Source organism: Erpetoichthys calabaricus, chromosome 3 (genome assembly GCF_900747795.2).
Source record: "Erpetoichthys calabaricus chromosome 3, fErpCal1.3, whole genome shotgun sequence".
Classification (NCBI taxonomy): Eukaryota; Metazoa; Chordata; class Cladistia; order Polypteriformes; family Polypteridae; genus Erpetoichthys; species Erpetoichthys calabaricus.
The window spans coordinates 237,037,792-237,063,915 of NC_041396.2; the positions used below are offsets into that span (position 1 = coordinate 237,037,792).

General features: G+C 35.2%; 1 long non-coding RNA gene across 1 annotated transcript in view; it reads left to right on the plus strand.

Annotated features, from left to right (window-relative positions):
• The window catches only part of LOC127526967 (uncharacterized), a 103,324-nt gene extending 89,822 nt beyond the window's left edge, over positions 1 to 13,502 (plus strand). Inside the window, exon 3 of the long non-coding RNA XR_007934333.1 lies at positions 13,130 to 13,502. This is a non-coding gene — a long non-coding RNA (uncharacterized LOC127526967). The remainder of the gene's footprint in view (positions 1 to 13,129) is intronic.
• Positions 13,503 to 26,124: the final 12,622 nt, after the last annotated feature.

The window sequence follows — 26,124 nt, forward strand, 5'->3', positions numbered from 1 at the left end:
GACACAGATAGAGTGAATCGGCCCCAGACAATTGCCAAATCCAGTTTTGCAAAGGGAACTATAGGTGGCAATGGTCACGAAAACTGGACGTTGTTACGATTGCTGCCACTAATGATTGGCAGTTTTATACCTGAGAATGAAGCTTCATGGGAGGTATTGATGGATTTGAAAGACATTGTTGAGCTGGTAGTTTCAGCAAAATTCTCAGAAGTAACGTTGTGTTATCTTGAGTGTAAAAAATTAGATCACAGACTGTTACTATTAGAAATGTTTCCTGGGGTGAGATTGCGACCCAAGCACCACTATATTGAACACTGCCCTCACTTGATCCGTTGTTTTGGGCCATTAGTGGAACTATGGACCATGAGGTTTGAGACAAAGCATAGTTTTTTTAAAAAGATAGTGCATGATGTTCACAATTTTAAGAACATTATGGTCACCCTGGCAACAAAACATCAACTCATGATGGCCTACTACTTAGATGGCCCAAACATTTTCCCACCACCCTTGAATATACATAATGTTAAAATGGTCAAAACCTCTAGCTTGGAGGTGTCTCTAAGAAATGCAATATGGAAAAAATATCCACACAAACAGTTTACATCTGTTGCTGCAGACATTCACATGCATGGAGTTCAATTAACAAAAGGCATGATTTTATCTGCTGGACAATGTAGTGGCTTGCCAGAATTCTTAAAAGTTATGTGGATTTTAGTTGACTCAAACAAGGTTTCATTCTTGTGCCAAAACCTGGTGTCTTGGTATACAGAACACTATAGGTGTTATGAGGTTGCTGAAAAAACTGCGGTTGAAATCCTTGATCTTTAAGACCTAAATGATTACCATCCCTTGACAGCTTACAGAGTTGGAAGGAGGGCACTGATTTCTCTGAAGAGATCTCTCATTCATTGATTGTTGTTTTTATTAAAAGTAAGTAAACACATCTTTAATATTTATAGGACAGTAGTTATTTTGTATTTTGTAAATAAAACTATCAGTTTGAGGTGAGGCCTAATCAAGAGGACTAGAAGCAGAATCCTGCATTTTTTTTCTATTTAAAGTGAGTGGTTCAAAATTGTCTCTGATTCTTTATAAATACACTAATGTTATTTATTGTGATAGTTATGAATTAACTATGAAGTCATTAAAGGTATTTTGACAGCATACCAGTGTCTTTTATTTATTTATTTTTTTTGAGAGGATGGGAATAGGGTGAGTAACTGCCTTAGTTTAAGCTCTCATAAGTTATTTTCTGACTGTTTATTTCTAAATTATTTTTTTGGCTTGTCGGTTTTATATTTAGCCTTGGAAGTGCTGTTTGTCAGTACCATGATTTTCTTGGAGTCACAGCTGCCACAGCTTGTATACATGTTATTCCACACTGTTAAAACAATCATGTATTTGAAATATCTTTTTTTTCCCCCACAGATGTTGCTGCTTGTAATTATAGCTCCTAATAATATAAGGAGAGTTCAGGTTTCAGAAACACCCAAGTCAGTGGATCAGCTAAAAGAAAATCTTAAACAGAAATTGCAGCTGAAAGATGACTTTTTGCTTCAGTTTGAAGATCCTGAATTTGGTCATGAACTTTGCAATTTGACTGATATATCAGATCTTCCTTCAGATAGGGTAGTATTGAAAATAGTTTGGCATACTCTTGGAAAATCGGAGGAGATGTCTTACATATCCTCTCTGGACACTGCTAGTTTATCATCCTCCTCATCCACTAGTTCACACCAGAGTTCCCCATCAGCTCTGCAGATACAGCGTGAGAATGCAGATCAGTGGCCCTGTGCATTCCCCATTCCATCATTTTCTTACAATGTTGAGTTGAGAATTTCCATAGTGAATGATATATATAGAGAAAATAAAACACTTTTCACTGTACCACGAGAGATGAAAATGGACATCTTAGATAAAATAGCCGAAGCTGTTTTTGCCTATAAGGCCTACCCAAGCACTGAAGAAATAGAATTGGTGGCCATTTCACTAACTGAAAAATATCCATGTCTTAAAGACGGAGGGTCAGAACAAGGTTATCAAGGGTGGGTTATGAGTCTTAAATATAAATTAGGAAATTACCGCCAGAAATTATGAGCAACAGGCTGCACAGAGGTAACTATAAATCATAAAAGGAAGGGAGAGGAGTGCAAACGTCCTTTCAAAAAAGCAAAAAGAGCTGAAGTGAATTTTCTCCCAGACAACTCAACTGGGAATACTGATGAAACTTTAGAAAAGGAAAGGCAGGCTTTAGAAGTGGAGATGAAGAAAAAACTTCCCAACATGATATTTATTACCTCAAAAATGGAAATTACATTTTCATTACGCAGGTAAGAGATAATGGAGGAAGAACCCCTGGTTCAGAATGTCAAAAAAAGATGGCCTGCACTATTCTTGCAAGAACAGGTAGGTTATATTTTTGTGCCTACAGCATTTCTATTCAAACGTCTCTTGAAACATTTATGCAGTAGATTATATACGTAAGTACCAAATGTAGCAGTCATTTGAATTAATGAACACCTTTTTGCTACAAAACTAAAAAGACAAGCATGTTTTACCAACAGATATGTGCAGAGTTTTACAGAATCACAAGAACTGAGCTAAAGAAAACTTTCTTTTCATCCTTGGATACACATTCGGCAAAGCTGATTAAGTTGTACAGAGCAAGAAAGGGAGTACTTGGTGAGGATATTCAAATCCTTTTGGACAGACGTGATAAACAGGTAATATTTTTGTATTCTCTAACCTAGAGCTGAAATGGATTCATTGACTTTAAAAATTGTCAGTATTGTAAGATGCAAATCTTATACATTGTTGTGCTATTGCTAACAACACAGCAAAATTGTAAAAAAAAATTTGCTTTTATTTTGTTCCTTTTTTTATTGACTAACCAGACCACTGATGTTCTTGTACATCGAAAACATACAGCTCTTCAAAGACTCTAATTATTTTTGAGGGAGAAGACTGATTTTCTGCTGAGGACTTGTCTGGTAATCGATCTTATTGTTTATGCAAAGCGAAATTGACAATTAACGATCTAATGTTATCTGTTGAATTTTAAAGTATTTTAGATGTTTTTCACACTAATAGTAACATACATGTTTTAAAAAATAAAGATTTGTCTCAAGACAGAAAAGACTGCTAATGGATAGTCCGCGTTTATCTCCACATGTTTGTCACATGGTTTTTACTTCTAGTGCAGTATGTTTTATTGCTTTTGGCTAAATCAAGACAATGGAGTTTTACTTTGGTAGGCATTTTGCTATATTATTGTATCTTATTGTATTGTGTTCTATTTCACAAATTTTCTCTCTTTACTTCAGGAAACAGACCCAGAGGAAAGTTGCACCCAAGGCCTGAATGTGGGTATCATCATTATTGTTGAGGATGATGTTGCCAATGTCCATTTCAACCCCAATATTGTCAGAACAGGCATTGTACTGGAGGAGCAGATTGTGCGGGATGAGCTGCGTGATCTGCCCAGTGCATTTGCACTCCTGTTTGGCTTACTCTATGTACTAAATATTGACAATCCCAGGGAACTAAAATATACTTTTGAGACAATTCAAAAGGTGTTTATGAACCTAGGATCCCAGTGCTCTGCAACAGTACAGTCTCTGAAAAACAAACATCTGCAGTAATCACAGATACTTTTTGATGTTTGCCAGTTTTAGTTTAATTATTTTCACATTTATTTCTATTTTGTTTTTATTCCTAAAGTACTCTTTGCATAAGAGAAAAAAAAATACATATGGTTTATAAACAAGTAGTGTCTTTATTCCTGCTGAAAAGAAACGTTCATCAGATGTGAGAAAGATTAGAGAAAACAAGTATATTGTTTACTGGAAATTGATAATTGCTCAATGGCCATATGTTGTGTTCTCCTTCTTCTTTCAGTATGGAATAAGTTCCTTGTTCCTTGTGTGTTTCAAAGTGTTGTGAAAGGGTGGCAATAGGTTTCAAAGATGGGGGATCACTGAGATTTTACTGGGCAGCAGTCACTCCTGTGTGAGGCATTCAGAGAAGAGAGAACCACATGAGCAGAAACAGAGATCCACTACATGCTAGTGTTACAATGATAGATTGTGTATGTTACACAAATGTGATGGCTATCCCAGAAGGGAAATTATAGGACTGGTGGTGCAAAGTGAAAGAGAGGACCAGGGAAGGCTGGCACAAGGTTACAGGATTACTTGACCGAGACCTGGAAACATATTGCCATGAATTGGCTTTTGGTTGCCAATTAGTGAGTGACTCCTGGGAAATCTAGCAGGATGGGGACAACACTGATCTCTCCTCTTCATCGGCAGGTAGCATGCAAAATGTGCTGTTAAGAAACGGACCATCTAAGGGGGTGTTAGTTGTCCTGGACTTGCTCAGTTTCAGAGAACCTGGAACCAGTGATTTCATGTTATCTACTGTCTGGTGATTCTACAACATCATGCCTGCCCTCCCAGGTATTCACAACTTCCCTCTAGAAGATCAGGCCTCCATGTCATGTGCTGGGTCTAGGAGAACAAGGCTCATATCGAATTTATGTCCACCCTACTGCATATGCCTCAGTTACCAGAGTGGCATGTTCAAGCCCTCTACTGCTGGTTTGGTTCTCTTTCTCTTCTTCAAAGTGTATGCAGGGGTTAAAGCTTTCCTGAGCCATGTTAGTGGTGCACATGTTCCTGACAAGCCCTTGCAAGCATTGCACCCCTTCACTCTGTTCAAAACTGCATTTTACATTTTTAATTCATTACTGATTTAATCGTTGTTGTTGAACAACATTGACCAAATTTTCTTTTGTTGGCTAATCTGAGAATAGAAACTTTAACTGAAGAAGATGCCTTTAATTCTTAAGCATAAGGCTCAGTCTTCTAAACTGTCACACCAAAAAAAATATGACTTTATTTGCTTTTGTTTTGGCTCAAAATTCATTGATAATAATGGAATTGATATTTAAAACAGAAATGTGCCTGTATATAAATATAAAAACGTGTACAGTATATAAAAGCATTTTGCAGTCTTGTTGACTTAATAAATATTTTTTTTCAAACTTTGTGTTGTCATTTTTATTAGACTTCTTTAAATAGTTTTAATTAAAATAGCTATTACAAACGAAGAAATGTATGTTGATTTTTTAAAAATGGAAAAATTAAAGCAACCAACTGCATAGTGTACTCAACTAATGGGCATTGAATATGAACTGATAGGAATTATTAAGTTAAAAGCAATTCTATACAGAAAGTTTAATTTGTCTAATAAATTGACACTCATACAATACCAACACTTAAAATGTTAGGTATGCCGAACTACAGGATGTAAGTAGGTTTGACTTAAAATTAAAGGTATCTTTGATAACTGCAGACAAGTTTACCGAACTTAAAATTTTAAATTAGATGGAACCTTTGTATTACTTACAAAATTGAGTTTATGTGACTAAATTGCCCCAAAGTTGAGTTAACTTAAAAAACCTTTGCAGCTGGTTGCTTTGATTTTTTTAAGTATTCTCAACTTTAATTTTTTTACAGTGATGTTATTATATTTAATATATTATATTATTTCACTGTTCATCCTAATTTTTAATATCACTCAAACACTTTTTATATCTCCTTGAACATTTTTGACTGTGTTACTTTCAAAAGTGGAAGAGTATACTTGTAATTTAAAGTCCATGCCATTTTCTTAAAAAAATAATGTTGCTCCAGTGAATTTTATGTTTTTTTTCTGAAACTTGAGCACAGGTCACTGGATTCACTGTTTAAACGTTGTCGTTCTTCCATAATTTGATCATTTAAATCAGATTGTATTATTTCGAAAATAATTTGATCATTTAAATTTGATTTTAATATTGTTGATTGTTGTAAACTCAGTTATCTTTACTCCCACAGGTTTAATATTATTAAGAAAATATTTTAAACAGCACTTGTGATGTACACAATTTATTTTTTGCTTCATTAATTTGAACCTACTATTATCACCAAACATAACATTAACAAATGTAAATGTACTTTTTTTTATTACTCATTAGCAGTTATATATACAGTATATTGCTTTAATATGACATAACTAATGTAAGAAACAAACCTTTGTATGGAATAATATGACATTAGAGAAGAGTTGTGACATTAAAAAAAAGCTATTCTTAAATTTTTTAAATTTATCCATCCATTTTCTTAATCCTCTTATCCACCATATCGTCCGGGTGCACGCTCTCCTACCACAGTCAAATCATGTGCAGGTTAGATTTGAACCATAGTCTCTCTCTCTCTCTCTCTCTCTGTGTGTGTCTCTGTGTGTGTGTGTGTTTGTTGCGTGGACCAGCGCCCTGTCCAGGTATAGTTCCTGTTTTACGCCCGATAATTTTTGGGATTAATTCCAGCTGATCTATGACCATGTTCTAATTGTTTTAATTTTTTACGCATTCATTTAAAATGTATTGTTTTAAATATTTTCAAAGAGATGTACCCACATCCGTGATTTTAAACAAGTTGCAAACATACAAACAAAATTAGTGCTGATCAAATAAATTAGTTAATGACGAGGACGGAGTGCATATTTTAAACGTTACCAAGAGCTTCAATGACTTTCGAAACCAAGGGTAGAAAAAAGCATAGATAATCGGGTTAATTCCAGAGTTCAAATATGCCAGCCAAATTAAAGCATTGTAAGTGAGCGGAGATACAGAAAAAGTTATAAATTGGTTAATAACTGAAAAAATATAGAATGGTGACCAGCAAGCGATGAAAACGGCAACCACTACACCCAAAGTCTTTGCAGCTTTCCTTTCAGACTTTTTTGGTATATCACTTTTGCTTCCCCCAGTATTGAACTGAGTGGATATTAGTCGTGCATGTCTGCTTGCAATTATATATATATTAATATACAAGGTAATTATAACAGAAAATGGCACCATAAAAGAAATCAAAAGATCAGCGGAAATCCATGCTTGTTTTAGTGTAACGATGCAGTTTTCAGGACAATAATTCTCACCCGACCCAGAATCGTTAGGCAGATTGAAAAAATACGTTGCAAATGCGTAACTTAGTGCTAAAAGCCACATAGAGGCGGTAAAGATGGATACAAGGCGAACGGTCACTTTTGTCGAATATAATAGTGGGTAGCATATAGCAAGGCTGCGATCAACGGCTATTGCTACAATGTTAAATATGGACGTGTCTGTGAACAAACCAAAACATATCGAATAGATTACACAAAATATGTCTCCAAAATACCAGCATGTTTCTACTGAATGAATAGCCATAAACGGCATAATAAGTACCCCCACCAAAAAATCTGCAAACGCTAAAGAGAGCACAAGTATGTTTGTCGGGGTGTGAAGCTGCTTGAAAAAGACGATGGAAATAATCACCAACAGATTTCCAAACGTTGCAAGTAGTACTCCAGCCGCAGCTATGCAGTAAAGGATCACAGTAACCGAAATTGCTCGGAGTTCTTTGATGCACAGTACATTGGCTGAATTAAAACAATATTGCAAGGTCTTGTTTTCCAGCATTTCCATGCACCGACCTCGAGCTTGAATTTAAGACAATCACCTTTAGAGGAAAACGAGCACTTATAATACTTGTTTGGATACGCCCACCTTTCACGAAACTCGATTTAGTTATTAGTATCAGTCCCTTTTTTAATCTTTCTTGAATGTCAAAGTTTCAAATGATCATTAATAATATATTTTGTCTTGCAAAGCATTTAAAAAAACATTAAGTTTAACCGACTGTTCCTTATAGTTGTGGGTAGTGTATAGTAAGAAGAAGTCAGGATGTATTCTGACCCTAACGAGTTTATTATGCACGGTACATGTTTTGATTGCAGTTCATGAATTCATCTATCCATTCATAAACTAAACTCATTCTTGCATCTGTTCCTGAATTCATTTAATCTAATCACAACGTTATGGACAGCAGAAACCTAATCTGTCAAATTTCTGTAATTCTGTAAACTGTAATTTGAGAAATAGACATCTTACAGAAGTTCTGTTTTTATGTTTTAAAAAAAAATACCAAAGATCTTTGACATCTGCAACAAAGAAAAATAATATCGATATGTTAGCTATAATACTTTTTTGCTGTCATCTGCCTTCCAATGTTTGTGGTTTTTAGCTGATATAAACCATTTCAATCTTGTTGTCTGTTTCAAATATGCCCTTACCTTTTGAAACTCATTCACTAAAGAGCAGTCTTTTCATTATAATACTTATATAGAACATCATCCATTTGGAAAAGGATATTAACCTTTTTTTTTTTTTTTTAAAAAAAAAACTGCTTCATGCATTTACTTCATACATTGACCTGTTCATACCACATTTTCTGTTTATTAATTTTCAGTTTTATTACTGAGAAGTTAATGTTCAAGCCTTGGGATTCTGAAATGAATTCTGAAATGTATTATATAACACTTAATAAATATACAATACATAATAATAATAATAATAATAATAATAATAATAATAATAATAATAATAATAATAATAACACCTTTTATTTATATAGCACCTTTCCCATGCTCAAGGCACTTATAGAATATAATAAAGAACGGCAGCGTATACAGTATACAGTATAGCATTGTAGAAACCAGATAAATAAATAAAGAAGATTAAGACAGTGAATTCTGAAAAAAAAAAAAAAACGGACAACATAATTGATGGTCTAGCTCACACACACACAGGTTACATTAGCATCTTGACAGAGAAGTAAACTGAGAGAAGGGTAATAAAGTCAAATAGAGCTAAAAGCCTTCCTGAACAGATGAGCTTTGAGTTGTTTTGTAAAAGAATTCATGGAGTCAGCTGACCTGATTAATTTCGGTAGGTCATTCCAGAGTCTGGGCGCTATATAACTGAAGGCCCTGTCACCTATGGAGTGTAGATTAGTGAGGGGCACAACAAGATTGCCAGAATCAGAGGACCTTAGTGGGCGGGCAGGCACATAGTGATGGAGAAGGTCACTGATGTAGTTTGGCGTGAGGTTATTTAAGGCTTTGTAGGTTATTAGTAGGATTTTATATTCGATTCTGTAAGACACAGGGAGCCAGTGAAGACGGAGCAGGATGGGTGTGATGTGCTCGCTGCTGCTGGTTCGAGTAAGGACTCTTGAATAAGCTGGAGCTGTGATATAAGATTAGAAGGGGCACCTGCCAGTACGGAATTACAATAATCGATGCGGGATGTGATAAAAGCATGGACAAGTTTCTCAGCATTAGAGAAGGAGAGGAAGGAGCGAACACGGGATATGTTACGGAGGTGAAAGTAAGAAAGTTTCTTAATGTGATTTATGTGGGCGGAATAAGAGAGGGAGGAATCAAAAATGACACCAAGATTTTTTACAGTAGAGGCAGGTCTGATGAGATCACCATCAAGATGGACTGGGAAGGAGTTCATTTTATTAAGTTGCATTTTAGTCCCAATTAGCAGGAGTTCAGTTTTATTGCAATTTAATTTTAAAGAGTTCTGCTCCATCCAGGTTTTAATTTCACTAAGGCAGGTTGTGAGCTGAGAAAGCTCTGATGAAGTTCCACTTTTAACACTGAAGTAGAGTTGAGTATCATCTGCATAAAAATGATAACCCAGTCCATAGCTACGGATAATATGGCCAAGGGGAAGCAAGTAAATACAGAAAAGCAGAGGACCGAGGACAGAGCCCTGATGGACTCCTTGTGTGACTGGCGCTGAGCTGGATCTGCTCTTGCCAAGACTAACAAACTCTTGCCTATCAGTCAGATAGCACTTGAATCACTGGAGGGCAGTGCCAGAGATACCCAGCATGTTCTCCATTCTGAACAGTAGGATGTCATGTCTGACAGTGTCAAATGCTGCACTGAGGTCTAACAGAATTAATATGCTGCTTTGTCCAGAGTCTGCTGCCATAAGCAAATCATTGGTTACCCGTAGCAGAGCAGTTTCACAGCTGTGCTGTGCCCTGAAACCAGACTGAAAGGGTTCCATCAATTTATTAGAGGTTAGGTAATTGGTGAGTTGGGAAGCTACAACACGCTCAAGAACTTTTGACAGGAAAGGTAAGTGGGAAATAGGCCGGAAATAGTTAAGATTGTCAGCATCAAGACCAGACTTTTTTAACATTGGGGTTACAGAAGCAATTTTAAAAGTGAGCGGCACAGAGCCAGTGTCAAGGGATGAGTTTATTATTGTTGTAACAGTTGGGATTATGGCATGAAGGCAGGATTTAAGTAGTGTGGTGGGGATGGGGTCCAGTACACAAGTAGTCGGCCTCATCTTACAAAGCAGGTTATCAACAGACGCAGATGTGACTGGTGAGAACTTAGAGAAGGAGCTGGATGGAGTGGGAAAACAGGGAGAGATATAAACAGATGATGTATTTCTGTTAGTTGAATTATTTATATCATTAATTTTGTTACGGACAAAGTGGAGGAATTCCTCACAGACTTCAGTAGAAGAGGTAGTTGGGCCAGATGCGGGTTCAAGTAGTTTATTAACTACAGAGAACAGAACCCTTGGGTTATCGTGGCCACTTTCTATTATTCTGCCGTAATGGGTGTTCTTGGCAGAAGTTAGTGCTTCTCTGTAAGCTCTTTGGTGGTCAGAGAAAGCCTGGATGTGCACCGTGAGGCCAGTCTTACGTGACATTCCCTCAAGGCGTCGGCCAGCTGCTTTCATAGATCGCAATTCTGAGTTATACCAAGGAGCTGAACATTTAAAGGAAACCTCCTTATGTTTTAAAGGAGCTGTTTTATCTATTGCTGAGTGAAGGGCTGAGTTATAGTGGTCAACAAGACTATCTAGTGTTGGTGGAATAGGTGAAGACAGTAAAAGATCAAAAATGGATCCAGAAAGGATAGAGGGACAGATATTTTTAAGGTTAATGTAAGAAATTTGTCGTTTACAGGTAAGAAGAGGGAAAGGCAGTGAAACAGTGAAAAATACTGCTTTATGGTCAGAGAGTCCAAAATCAGTGCTGTAAATGTTGGCAACAGATAGTCCAGAAGTGCAGATCAGATCCAATATATGACCACCAGAGTGGGTGGGAAAATCAACATGTTGTGTCAAGTCAAAACAGTCCAGTAGGGATAGGAATTCATTCCTCAGTTTAGATGTGGGGGTGTCAATATGGATGTTGAAATCACCAAGAAGGATAATTCTCTGAGAGTAAGAGCTTAGGTGGGTCAAAAGTTCAATCAGATCGGATAAGAAGGATGCATTCTATTTTGGGGGACGTAAAGAACAATGAGTGACACAGGACCTGATTTCGTTATTAGTTTAAGAGCCAGGCATTCAAAAGACAATGGACAGTCAATCGGGATTCGTTTAATGTTTAAGTCAGCTCTGACAATTACTGCAAGCCCACCACCTTGTTTTGAGCTGCGAGGCTCTGTGTGGAAAGTGAAACCAATTGGAGTCACCTCTGTGAGAGAAGCAAATTCGTTTGGTTTTTGCCAAGTCTCCGTTAAACACAGAATATCAGGTTTGGTGTCAGTGATGAGTTCTGACAGCACCAATGCTTTGCCATTAAGAAACCTCGAGTTAAACAGTGCAATGTTATAATGAGGCTTCTTTTTGCACAGTGCCGCGATCAGGGTTTATTTCCACATAATGTAAATTTGGCACACTGACACTTTTATTTCCAGGGTCATGAGAAGGACGGCGTATTCCTGAGCAAATGCTGCCGGTGGTTTTTTCATTCGCAGCCTGGCGGTGGCGATGACCTGACCCGCGATGTATATATTTCGGGCGCTGCAAAATACCGCCGTCCTTTAGGATGTTCCAGTCAGACCATTTGCTCTGGACAAACTGTTTAATAAGAAGGAGTTTGTCATGAGAGTATTTTAGCATGATACTGGGCAATACTTATCTGAATACCAGTGGAGAAGCAGCACAGCACAGCGGAGCCGGTAGGACAGGCGTGTGTGGTAGCATAGGTGAGCGGCGATAGCAAGCAGCAGAAAGCATAGCAGGAGGAGGTAGCAGGATTTGGAGGTTCCAATACACAGCCACAAGGAGTAACGCTTGGTAATTTCAGGCATGATCGCCCCGGAGCCAAAAGCCAGATTAATATGAAAATCAGATCAGTTTTCAGTCGTAGAGTACTGTAAGATGAAACGGGAGCAGATCAGCATAGCGAATTTAATATAATCATGGAGACAGATCATCCCGAGGTCCTAGTTTGCAAGGTACAAAGAAATGTTTGTAGGTTCTCGTCCCGTGATCCACAGACAGCTGTTCCCAGTCAAATTAGAGTCCATAAAATCTGTAAATATTAAGCCAGATCCATACAATTCGAGTCAGCTGTATCCACAAACTATACGTACAATAAAAGAAATAAAACAAGCGTATGAAAGTGTACAATTAAGGCGAATTTTGTGAAAAGTGTTGTTAACAGGGAGGAGCGGCAACAACATCAGTGCGCCAGTGTCCCCTCACCTCTTAACAGACATACAAGTTTATAGCTTTTAAGATAAGTTTGAATTGATGACATTTAAAGATATTTCAACTCTAAACACTCTACAAGCTTTCAAAAGCATGTTTCTTTAATTTTGTGTGTTCTGGAAAGTTGTATTGAACTTACATCACATGACTCAATTAATTAATCTCAAATCCTGCACCACCACAGCCAACTATGAGAGTTATGGCAAAGGGATGAGGATAAGATGAGAGGTTTGGGTTAATAGGTGGGCTTAAATAACAGAGTGTAGAGATCTAAAATAGACTTCTTGGGAAGGATGAAGACGCTTGCAAAGGATATAAACGGATGACTAAGTAGAAGAGATGTGTATTTACAGAAAGAAGTAGAACAATAGGAAGGAATGAAAAAGAGAAAAAGTCAGAAATACCAAGTGGATAACTGCATTACATCAGACTGACTGATATCAGCAATGCTTGATTATTAAATTTTGAATGAATGCATGTTTACTTCGGGTATGGATCTGCCACTCTGTTTATCATCAAATTTCAAATTCATATGAAACAACACACCCTTGCGAAACTTACAGTTCCTCAGATTCAAATTGTCACAAACAATTGTGTTTAATTTACAGGATAGGTTAATTGTAGACTCAGTGATAAAATTAGGCCATGAGATCTGAAAGACATTTCCAGTTCCATATTGGACAAAGCATAAATCATATACTGTAGGGCCAGTTGAAAAAAAAGTTGAAAAACCAGCATCAAATATGTTATAACTTAAGGAACTTAAAATTCTAAATAAAGCTAGAAAGAAAAGATCAAATCTTTAACCCGTGAGGAGGAAAACAGGGCAGGGAATTATAGAATTTATGAAGATGAGTTTGGGAACAACATTCATCTTGACAATGACTAGGAAGGGATGGAAAGACAAAGGAATATCCAGTAATAGTTTAATTGACAACTTTTTGTCTGAGGTATAGCGAAATGTTGAACTGTAGATCTCATGTACTGAGCAACACTTTCATCTCCTGGTCCTTCTCTTTAGAAATGTATCTGTCATTTTCCTGCCAGTGGCCTAACATTTCTGCTGTGCTCCCTGCTGTTGCATGGCAAGTTCTCAAGTAAGGCTTTACTATCAATAAAAAATCTACCAGGGCTGAATCTTAGACCAATCCATTATAGTCTTTTTACCTCTCTTATATTTTCTAAGATATTTCCTCATTGCATGTTAATATTTTATTCACTGATCCAGTGTGTGTTCTTCTACATTTTGCATTAAATCTTTGCAGTTTTCCTTCAAACTGTTGTCTATGTCTGCTTACCTGAAAATTTTTAAACATATATAATCATCCCATCCATCCATCTCCTTTTGTTTATCTGGTTGTGGAGGCAGCAGTCTAAGCAAAGAATAATTTATACAACCTTCATATAGAGCTCTGGTACTGTATATCATTAAGTGCATGGTATATAAATATTTGCTACTCTCAAACTTACACCTCACAAGGTTAAATAACTATATTTGCAGACATTCCCTCTTTTTTTAATTGCTAAGGTCATTATCTTTGATTTAAACTTCAATGCTAAAATTTGATGCTGACCTTAATTTCCTTTACCACCTTTTCTTTACTTCTCATTACATGTCTCTTAATTTTTCAACTTTAAATCCCACAGTAACAGAAACAATTTTCTCACTAATTTATTTTGAAAATTTTCAGGACGGTAGATATATTGCAGCTTAATATGGCATTAAAGGCAATATAATCATTTAAATTAATAAAATTGTTCCTTTAGTTTGCCACAATACATTGTCCTTAGCCCTGAACTAATTTTTTTATAGATATTTCCTTTCTTCCACCACCACTATCCTTCCTGATATTTGCTAGGATTGGCTCCAGCTTCCCTGTGACTTCGCCCTGCAAAAGCGGGTTATGAAACTGAATGGATGGATGAATGGAGACAATAAGCCTGAATGTCTCAACTTATTTTACTCCCATTTGAACACATATTCACCAATTGGACAGGCAGGTGGAAGTATGTAAATTATTTCTGTATCCTTAAATGAAGTAAATGGATTCCATTATGTATTAAAAATTCCCACACTCCCACTGAGTTGTGTGTTAACTTCTCTAATATATACAAAATAATCTGAGTATAATGCAAAACAATGACATTACCTGTTACTTGAAAACACCACATTTTCCATATTGTAGCTATGTCTTCACCCCTTGTTTAACTCTTTGAGGGCTGAGTATTTTTTCTAAAGAACTAAGTTTTCTGAAAAGCACACAAAGCAATCGTTTCCCACATAAATCAACATAAAACGTCTGTTGCTATGTGCTGTGGCTGCAGTTGGCGCATGTTTGGCATCTCTGGCGGCAGTAGCACCTCAATGGTCAGCAGGAATGCATGGAGGGCTGGCTGCCTGGCTGTCTTCGAACAGCAGGTGGGTGGCAATGGTGGCAGTGTGACGCAATCTGGTTTGTACCTCTTGTCATCATAAGTGGTGGTCCTCCCAGGTGAACGCTGCCATAGGAACATCAGCTACACAAAAGCGTTCAGCACCACCATCAGCCGGGGACCGATCAGACGATGCTGATACCTCACTTTCGTTCTCCAGACCACTTCCATCAGACTTGGAGTCTGACAAGTCAGAGTTCTATTCAACGTCATTACGTGAAACGTCCGTGGAGTATTTTGCTTTGCACATTCGCTTTGGTCTCTCGCCAGATGTCGATGCCATTGTAGAGGTTGTTGGCTCTTCGCTACTCACACACGCGTAAGGAATCGAGGTCAAATCAACAAAGCTATGTAACTGTCCTTCTAGCAAAGAGAGTTGAGCTAAAATGTAAGGGGCAAGTTTCATTGCAGTTTACAGCTGATTTTTGTCCTCTACCCCTGAATCTGGACAAAAGTCAACATCAGCCCTGAAAGAGTTAACCACACTGTGCTTTTACTGAGGCACTGTATTGTACTGTATTATTATTCAGGCACTGTCTGAAGGTTATTAATTAATGCCAACAGGCAAACACAAAGAGGATATTCACTAATACCTTGTAACTGCCCACCAACAGACTTTTTTTTCTTCCCTTTTACACTTTACAATTAGATCAACAAAGACATTGTGGGCTCTCCCAGGCAATACAATATGCATAAAAAGTCCTTAGTGACTGAAAAATCACCTATACTTCAATGCTAAAAACTTTTTTGGCAGGTATTATGAAGCTCCAAGAGGGTAGGTATAGGAAATTGAATGAGTTAAAACCCATTGGTTTAATTTAAACAATGTGTAAGTGTGGGATTTGTGAGGTAGTTGTTGAAGCCACAAACATAGGATTCAATGGATGTTATTCTGGATGGGCTGTTAATATATATTATATGCAAATGTGTCAACTCCAATCTTGTCCTTCTGTTTTATTTCTTTCCACTTCTCCACATAACCAATGGCAACACATAAAACATGTACATGAAAGTAAAGTGAACTGCAACCTTAAAATTCTGATTCTTCAATACTTTTAAAGAACATAGAAATGTCAACTTACAGTAATTTTAAGAATATAATTTACTTAACAATTTATCTATAAAATGTAAAAAAATTGCTTTAATATATTTAAATGTTCAAAGAGCTGACATGATGTGTATTTAACATATTTTGTTTGGTGTTCACTGCCCATGACAAAGGTCAGTACAAACAGAAACTCGTTTATGAAGCACCTAAGACTGATGACTAGGTCAGACAGCATGTAGACTATGAAGGATTTACCATGCTACTTTAGTTACTATGGGGTTTGAGAAACTCCCATAATCTAATGCTTGCTCTTACAATGGAGTTTATAATGTTCATAAAGGTATGATGTTTTTGGGAAACTCTATCCAGATTTGCTGATTGAAGGGAGTCCATTGGAAACAATTTTAAAATAGGAGTGACCTCAGTTATTATTTAAAAGAATTTCCCCAAGATCCACACAGACAGTGCTCTTTTGTGGGTTGTCAGCTTTGAATGCAGGAGGAAACAGATGTGACCTACAAGCAGTTTGCAATTCAAATTACAAATTGAATGATTCCAAACTAGGTAGATGCCTTTTTTCCCGAAGATGGAGTGCTAGTGTGAAAGAGGCATTAGAAATGGAAAGAATAGATTGGTAAAGGGGGAAATGTCTGCAGAATTGATGTATATACTGTACAATATAACTAAAATTCTTTCATAAAATTTCAACACATTCTCAGCACCTATGCTATAAATAAATGGTAAATACAAATAAGAATTCATACAATATTTAACATTGTTTTTGTTTAAGCATTTTTGTTGTCAATATTTTTGGATGCTAGATTTTTTTTTCTCAAATCAAAAACGCAATCAATTACATATTTATTGGAAAATCACTTAACCTGGTACCTTAAATTATTTCTTGGTTAGTATTATGAAAATTTAAAACATTGGGTCATGAAAAAAGGTAAGAAATGAGGAAGAAGTGGCTAAGATCAAAAATGTGATATCCTCATCTGTTTCATTCAATAACCTAAAGCTGCAGGCCTGAAAGAGAAGGATGTGACCTCATCCTGACACTAATCAAAAGTTAAAATGGGACCTTCAAAAACAAAGCAAAACTGTACTTTATTTAATACACACTTAATAAATATTTAATCAAACAAGCACCTCAAGGAAATATGTTTTAAATTAAAGCATTCTACCTTAACGATACATTCTTTTCTGTTGTGTTCTCATTATATTGACACATTTTTACACAAGTATGAAATACATTATTGTTTCACTGACTCTGAGATAAATTTATTATTAACTGAGTCATTTTTGAAGAAATCATTTTAAAGTAACAGCTGACATCATCTTTACTTACTACTTTCACAATTTTCAGTACATCCAATGGGTATTTTCTTGATCTTGACCTCTCCATTCATATGTCACTACTTATAACTTTTACTCATCTATGATGTCCAAGCCTCATTATTATTATAGAGAGGTAACAGTCTAATGATTCACTTTACAGGTACATCAAATAATTGACATTATTTACTTCTAGGGAAACACTTAAAACATGAACTTATTTAAACTAATTAACAAACAAAAATATCCTAAACATGTAATTATTCTATTACGACACACTTTACTGAAACCTTTTCAAAATTCATTATTAACTTCAATTTAAATAAAACATGACTCATTCGGTCAACTTTCTTTTGAATTTCTATTTAATGCTCTCCAACTAGATGAATACAAATTAAAATACCACCTTTTGTTTGCTTCTTACATTAATTAACATACTGTAAGTGAGTGTGTATTTTCCTGGGTCAATGCAATTTTAATTTCCTTTTTACAATAATATGTTACCTATTTTCTTAGTGAGATTAATTATTTCTTTTTCTTCTGTTATTCCTGGTATTATTTCACTGTTGATCCAAGTGTTTAATATCACTCAAACACTTTTTATACCTCCTTGAACATTTTTGACTGTGTTACTTTCAAAATCGGAAGAATATACACTGTACTTGTAATTTAAAGTCCATGCCATTTTCTTAAAAAAATAATGTTGCTCCATGGAATTTATAAGTTTTTTTTCTGAGACTTGAGCACAAGTCAATGGATTCACTTAACGTGGTCTTTTTTCTATAATTTGATCATTTAAATCAGATTGTATTATTTTGATAATGATGTAATCATATAAATCTGATTTTTATATTGTTGACTATTTTAAAATCAGTTATCTTTACTCCCACAGGTTTAATATTATTAAGAAAATATTTTAAACAGCACTTGTGATATACACAATTTATTTTTTGCTTCATTCATTTGAACCTACTATAATCACCAAACATAACATTAACAAATGTAAATGTAGTTTTTTATTGCTAATTAGCAATTATATATACAGTATATTGCTTTAATATCACATAACTAATGTAGGATTCAAACCATATGGAATAATACGACATTAAAGAAGAGTTGTGACATTAAAAAAGAGCTTTTCTAAAAGTTTTTTAATTTATCCATCCATTTTCTTATTCCTTTTATCCACCATATTGTCCGGGTGCACGCTCTCCTACCACAGTCAAAACATGTGCAGGTTACATTTGAACCATAGTCTCTGTGTGTGTGTGTGTGTGTGTGTTGCGTGGACCAGCGCCCTGTCCAGGTATAGTTCCTGCTTTGCGTCCGATATTATTGGGATAAACACCAGCTGATCTATGACCATGTTCTAAATGTTTTAATTTCTACGCATTGATTTAAAATGTAATTATTTTACATATTTTCAAAACACATTTTCGAAGAGATGTATACAAACCCAAGTCCATTGTAGTGACTATAAACAAATTGTATACAGTCAAACAAAATTAGTGCTGATCAAATAAATGAGTTAATGACGAGGATGGAGTGCATATTTTAAACGTTACCATGAGCTTCAATGACTTTCGAAACCAAGGGTAGAAAAAAGCATAGATAATCGGGTTCATTCCAGAGTTCATATATGCCAGCCAAACTAAAGCATTGTAAGTGAGTGGAGATACAGAAAAAGTTATAAATTGGTTAATAACTGAAAAAATATATAATGGTGACCAGCAAGCGATGAAAACGGCAACCACTACACCCAAAGTCTTTGCAGCTTTCCTTTCAGACTTTTTTGATATATTACGTTTGCTTCCCCCAGTATTGAACTGAGTGGATATTAATCGTGCATGTCTGCTTGCAATTATATATATATTAATATACAAGGTAATTATAACAGAAAATGGCACCATAAAAGAAACCAAAAGATCAGCTAAAATCCATGCTTGTTTTTGTGTCATTATGCAGTTTTCGGGACAATAATTCTCACCCGACCCAGAATCGTTAGGCAGAGTTGAAAAATACGCTGCACATGCGTAACTTAGTGCTAAAATCCAAATAGAGGCGGTAAAGATGGATACAAGGCGAACGGTCACTTTAGTCGAATATAATAGTGGGTAGCATATAGCAAGGCTGCGATCAACGGCTATTGCTACAATGTTAAATATGGACGTGTCTGTGAACAAGCCAAAACATATCGAATAAATTACACAAAATATGTCTCCAAAATACCAGCATGTTTCTACTGAATGAATAGCCATAAACGGCATAATAAGTACCCCCACCAAAAAATCTGCAAACGCTAAAGAGAGCACAAGTATGTTTGTCGGGGTGTGAAGCTGCTTGAAAAAGACGATGGAAATAATCACCAACAGATTTCCACACGATGCAAGTAGTACTCCAGCCGCAGCTATGCAGTAAAGGATCACAGTAACCGAAGTTGCTCGGAGTTCTTTGATGCACAGTACATTGGCTGAATTAAAACAATATTGTAAGGTCTTGTTTTCCAGCATTTCCATGCACCGACCTCGAGCTGGAATTTAAGACAATCACCTTTAGAAGAACACGAGCACTTATAATACTTGTTTGGATACGCCCACCTTTCACGAAACTCGATTTAGTTATTAGTATCAGTCCCTTTTTTAATCTTTCTTGAATGTCAAAGTTTCAAATGATCTATTAATAATATCTTTTTTCTTGCAAAGCATTTAAAAAAACATTAAGTTTAACCGACTATTTCTTAGTTGTGGGTAGTGTATATATATTATGAAAAAGTCAAGATGTATTCTGACCCTAACGAGTTTATTATGCACGGTACACGTTTTGATTGCATTTCATTAACTCATCTATCCATTCATAAACTACGCGCATTCTTGCACCTGTCCCTGAATTCATTTAATATAATCACAATATTATGGACAGCAGAAACCTAATCTGTCAAATCTGTCATTTGAGAAACAGACATCTTATAGGAGTTCTGTTTTCATCTTTTTTAAATAAACACTAAAGATCTTTGCCAAATGCAACAAAGAAAAGATGGTTTCGATATGTTAGCTATAATACTTTTTTGCTGTCATCTGCTTTCTAATTTTGTGGGTTTTAGCCGGTATAATCCATTTCTTTATTGTTGTCAGTTTCAAATATGCCCTTACCTTTTGAAACTCATTCTCTAAAGAGCAGTCTTTTCATTATAATATTTCTATAGAATATCATCCATTTGGAAAAGGATATTAACCTTTTTTTTAAAAAAAATCTGCTTCATGCATTTACTTCATTCATATAGACCTGTTCATACCACAGTTTCTGTTTATTCGTTTCAGTATTATTACTGAGAAGTTAATGTTTAAACCTTGGGATTCTGAAATGAATTCTGAAATGTATTACATAACACTAAATCAATATACAATACATACAAGTTTAAAGCTTTTAAGATAAATTTGAATTGATGACATTTTAATATACTTCAACTCTAAACACTCTAAAAGCTTTCAAAAGCATGTTTCTTTAATTTTGTGTGTTCTGGAAAGTTGTATTGAACTTACAACACATGACTCAATTAATTAATCTCAAATTCTGCACCACCACACCCAACTATGAGAGTTATGGCAAAGGGATGAGGATAAGATGAGAGGGTTGGGTTAATAGGTGGACTTAAATAACAGAGTGTAGAGATCTAAAATAGACTTCTTGGGAAGGATGAAGAAGCTTGCAAAGGATATAAAAGGATGACTAAGTAGAAGAGATGTGTATCTCTAATGTGTATTATCTATTTATTTAAATTTGATTGAATGCATGTTTACTTTGGTTATGGATCTGCCTCTCTGTTTTTCATCATATTTCAAATTCATATGAAACAATACACCCTTGCGAAACTTACAGTTCCTCAGATTGTCACAAACAATTGTGTTTAATTTACAGGAAAGTTTAATTGTTGACTCAGTGATCAAATGAGGCCATGAGATCTGAAAGACATTTCCAGTTCCATATTGGGCAAAGAATAAATCATATATTGTAGGGCCAGTTGAAAAAAAAAAGATGAAAAACCAGCATCAAATATGTTATCACTTAAGGAACTTAAAATTCTAAATAAGGAAAGAAAAGATCAAATCTTAACCTGTGAGGAGGAAAACAAGGCAGGAAATAACAGAATTTATGAAGATGAGTTTGGGAAAAACATTCATCCTGACAATGACTAGGAAGGGCTGGAAAGACAGATCTCTTGTACTGAGCAACACTTTCATCTGTTCTTTTCTTTAGAAATGTATCTGCCATTTTCCTGCTCAGTGGCCTAGCATTCCTGCTGTGCTCCCTGCTGTTACATAGCAAGTCCTTGAGTAAGGCTTTTACTATCAATAAAAAATCTTCCAGGGCTGAATCTTAGACCAATCTATTATACTATGAGTCTTTTTACCTCTCTTATATTTTCTAAGATATTTCCCCATTGCATGTTAATATTTAATTCACTGATCCAGTGTGTGTTCATCTACATTCTGCATTAAATCTTTGCAGTTTTCCTTCAAACTCTTGTCTATATCTGCTTACCTGATCAATTTTAAACATATATATTCATCTCATCCATCCATCTCCTTTTGTTTATCTGGTTGTGGAGGCAGCAGTCTAAGCAAAGAATAATTTACACAACCTTCATATAGAGCTCTGGTATATCATTAAGTGCATGGCATATAAATATTTGTTACTCTCAAACTTAACATCACAGGGTTATCTAACTATATCTGCAGACAGTCCCTCTTTTTTAATTGCTAAGCTCATTATCTTTAATTTAAACTTCAATGCTAGTATTTGATGCTGACCTTAAATTCCTTTACTACATTTTCATTACTTCTCATTAAATGTCTGTTACTTTTTCAACTTGAAATCCCACAGTAACCAAAACAATGTTCTCACTAATTTATTTTGAATATTTTCAAGGCTGTAGATATATTGCAGCTTGATATGGCATTAAAGACAATATAATCATTTAAATTAATAAAATTGTTCCTTTAGTTTGCCACAATACAGTGTCCTTAGCCCTGAACTAATTTTTTTTTATAGATTTTTCTTCCACCTCCACTTTCCTTCCTGATATTTGCTAGGATTGGCTCCAGCTTCCCTGTGACTTCGTCCTGCAAAAGCGAGTTATGTAACTGAATGGATGGATGGATGACGACAATAAGCCCGAATGTCTCAACCTATTTTACTCCCATTTGAACACATATTCACCAATTAGACAGACAGGTGGAAGTTTGTAAATTATTTCTGTATCCTTAAATTACGTAAATGGATTCCATTATGTATTAAAAATTCCCACACTCCCACTGAGTTTTGTGTTAACTTCTCAAATATATACAAAATAATTTGAGCATAATGCAAAACAATGACATTACCTGTTACTTGAAAACAGTGGCACCACATTTTCCATATTGTAGCTATGCCTTCACCCCTTGTTTAACCACACTGTGCTTTAATGCTGCACTGTATTGTACTGTATTATTATTCAGGTACTGTCTGAAGGTTATTAATTAATTACAACAGGCAAACACAAAGAGGATATTCACTAATACCTTGTAACTGCCCACCAACAGACTTTGTTTCTTCCCTTTTTACACTTTAGAATTAGCTCAACAAAGACATTGTTGGCACTCGCTGGCTACTTTGCAACAAGTGACTGAAAAATCACCTATACTTCAATGCTAAGAACTTTTATGGCAGGTATTTCGAAGTTCCAAGAGGCTAGGCATAGGAAATTATATGAGTTAAAATCTATTGGTTTATTTGAAAAAATGTGTAAGTATGGGATTTGTGAGGTGGTTGTTGATTCCACAAACATAGGATTCAATGCATGTTATTCTGGATGAGGTTTTAGTATATACTATATTCAAATGTGTCAGCTCTAATCTTGTCCTTCTGTTTAATTTCTTCCCACTTCTCCACATAACCAATGGCAACACATAAAACATGTACATGAAAGTAAAGTGAACTGCAATCTTAAAATTCTGATTCTTCAAAACTTTTAAATAACATAGAAATATCAACTTATAGTAATTTTTAACAATATAATTTACTTAACAATTTATCTATAAAATGTAAAAAAATCGCTTTAATGTATTTAAATGTTCAGAGAGCTGAAATAATGTGAATTTAACATATTCAGTTTAGCATTCACTGCCCATGAAAAAGGTCACAACAAACAGAAACCTGTTTAAGAAGCACCTGACTGATGACTAGGTCAGAAAGCATGTCGACTATTTCATTTATATTAGGTAGAATGCCCAGAGGGGACTGGGCAGTCTCGTGGCCTGGAACCCCTGCAGATTTTATTTTTTTCTCCAGCTGTCTGGAGTTTTTTTTTTGTTTTTTTCTGTCCCCTGGGCTCCCTGCCCTGGATTGGTTCCCTGCCTTGCGCCCAGTGTTGGCTGGGATTGGCTTCAGCAGACCCCTGTGACCCTGTGTTCGGATTCAGCGGGTTGGAAAATGGATGGATGGATGGAGTGCTAGTGTGAAAGAGGCATCTGAAATAGAAAGAATAGATTGGTAAAGGGGGAAATGCCTGCAGAAATGATGTAGATACTGAACAATATAATTAAAATTCTTTCATAAAATTTGAACACATTCTCAGCACCTCTGGTATAAATAAATGGTAAATACAAATAAAAATGAATAGAATATTTAACATTGTTTTTCTTTAAGCATTTTTGTTGTCTACATTTTTGGATGTTAGATTTTTTCTCAATTTAAAAATACTATCAATTACATATTTATTGGAAAATCATTTAGCCTGGTAGCTTAAATTATGTATTGGTCAGTATTATGAAAATATAATACCTAGGGTCAAGAAAAAAGGGGAAGAAATGAGGAAGAATTGGCTAAGATCAAAATTGTGATATCCTCATCTGTTTCATTCAAAAACCTAAAGCTGCAGGCCTGAAAGAAAAGGATGTGACCTCATCCTAACACTAATTGAAACTTAAAATGGGACCTTTGTCACACATGTGCGCATGGGAGGCAGCTAAAGGTCTTGAGTGAAGACAGTTCTGAGGCATGCCGGGATGTGGCAGAGTGCACTGACATTTTTTTTCCCCTTACCTGTAGACCATTCCCGGGAGATTCCACCTGGCTCTCTTGATGTCACTTCTGGGATCGAGCCAATGGAAAAAGACCTTACCGGCTCCGGCCCCTGTTATGTCACGTCCTGGCTAGAACCAATGGCTGAAGAAGATGAGCCAGATCTCTATGACCTCACTTTCTGTCTTCCCCTTTAAAAGTCTACACCTTTTCCCTATTCCCTCATTTCTGGACTCAATTGTATGCACATCAGTGCTGTTTATTGATAGAACAATGACTTTGCAGCCAGGATACCATATTATACGGGTGGCTGCCCCAAACCTTTATCTGTTTATATCTCATTTTTGTGACACCTTCAAAAAACAAAACAAAACTGTATTTTATTTAATACACACTTAATAAGTATTAAATCAAACAATCACCTCAAGGAAATATATTTTAAATTAAAGCATTCCGCCTTAACGATGCATTCTTTTCTGTTGTGTTTTCATTATACTGACACATTTTTACACAAATATGAAATACATTACTGTTTCACTTACTCTGAGATTTGTATAAATTTATTATTAACCAGTAACTAACTGAGTCATTTTTGAAGAAATCATTTAAAACTTACAGCTGGCATCATCTTTACTTACTAATTTCACAATTTTCGATACATCCAATGGGTATTTTCTTGATCTTGACTTACTGTACCTATTCATATCTCACTACTTATAACTTTTACTCATCCATGATATCCAAGCCTCATTATTATTATACAGAGGTAACAGTCTACCATGTTAATGATTCACTTTACTGGTACTTCAAATGATTAACATTATTTACTTCTAGGGAAACACTTAAAATATGAACTTATTTAAGCTAATTAACATACACAAATACCCTAAACATATAATTATTCTATTATGCAACACTTTATTGTGAATTTCCTCTTGGGATTAATAAAGTATCTATCTATCTATCTATCTATCTATCTATCTATCTATCTATCTATCTATCTATCTATCTATCTATCTATCTATCTATCTATCTATCTATCTTTACTAAAATCGTTTCAAAATTCATTATTAACTTCAATTTAAATAAACCATGACTCATTCAATCAACTTTATTTTGAATTTCAATTGAATGCTCTCCAACTGGATGAATCCAAATTAAAATACCTCCTTTTGGTTGCTTCTTACATTAATTAACATACTGTAAGTGGGTGTGTATTTTCCTGTGTGAATGCAATTTTAATATCCTTTTTGCAACAATATGTTACCTTTTTTCTTAGAGAGATTAATTATTTCTTTTTCTTCTGCTATTCTTGGTATTATTTCACTGTTCATCCTAATGTTTAATATCACTCAAATACTTTTTATACCTCCTTGAACATTGTTGACTGTGTTACTTTCAAAATTGGAAGAATATACATGCAATTTAAAGTCCATGCCATTTTCGTAAAAAAATAATGTTGCTCCAGGGAATTTATGTTTTTTTTTTTCTGAAACTTGAGCACAGGTCACTGGATTCACTGTTTAACGTGGTCTTTCTTCCATAATTTGATCATTTAATTCAGATTGTATTATTTTGATAATAATTTGATCATTTAAATCTGATTTGAATATTGCTGATTGTTGTAAAATCAGTTATTTTTACTCCCACAGGTTTAATATTAGTAAGAAAATATTTTAAACAGCACTTGTGATATACACAATTTATTTTTTGCTTCATTCATTTGAACCTACTATTATCACCAAACATAACATTAACAAATTAACCGATGTAAATGTAGTTTTTTTTATTACTCATTAGAAGCTATATATACATTATTTTGCTTTAATATCACATAACTAAT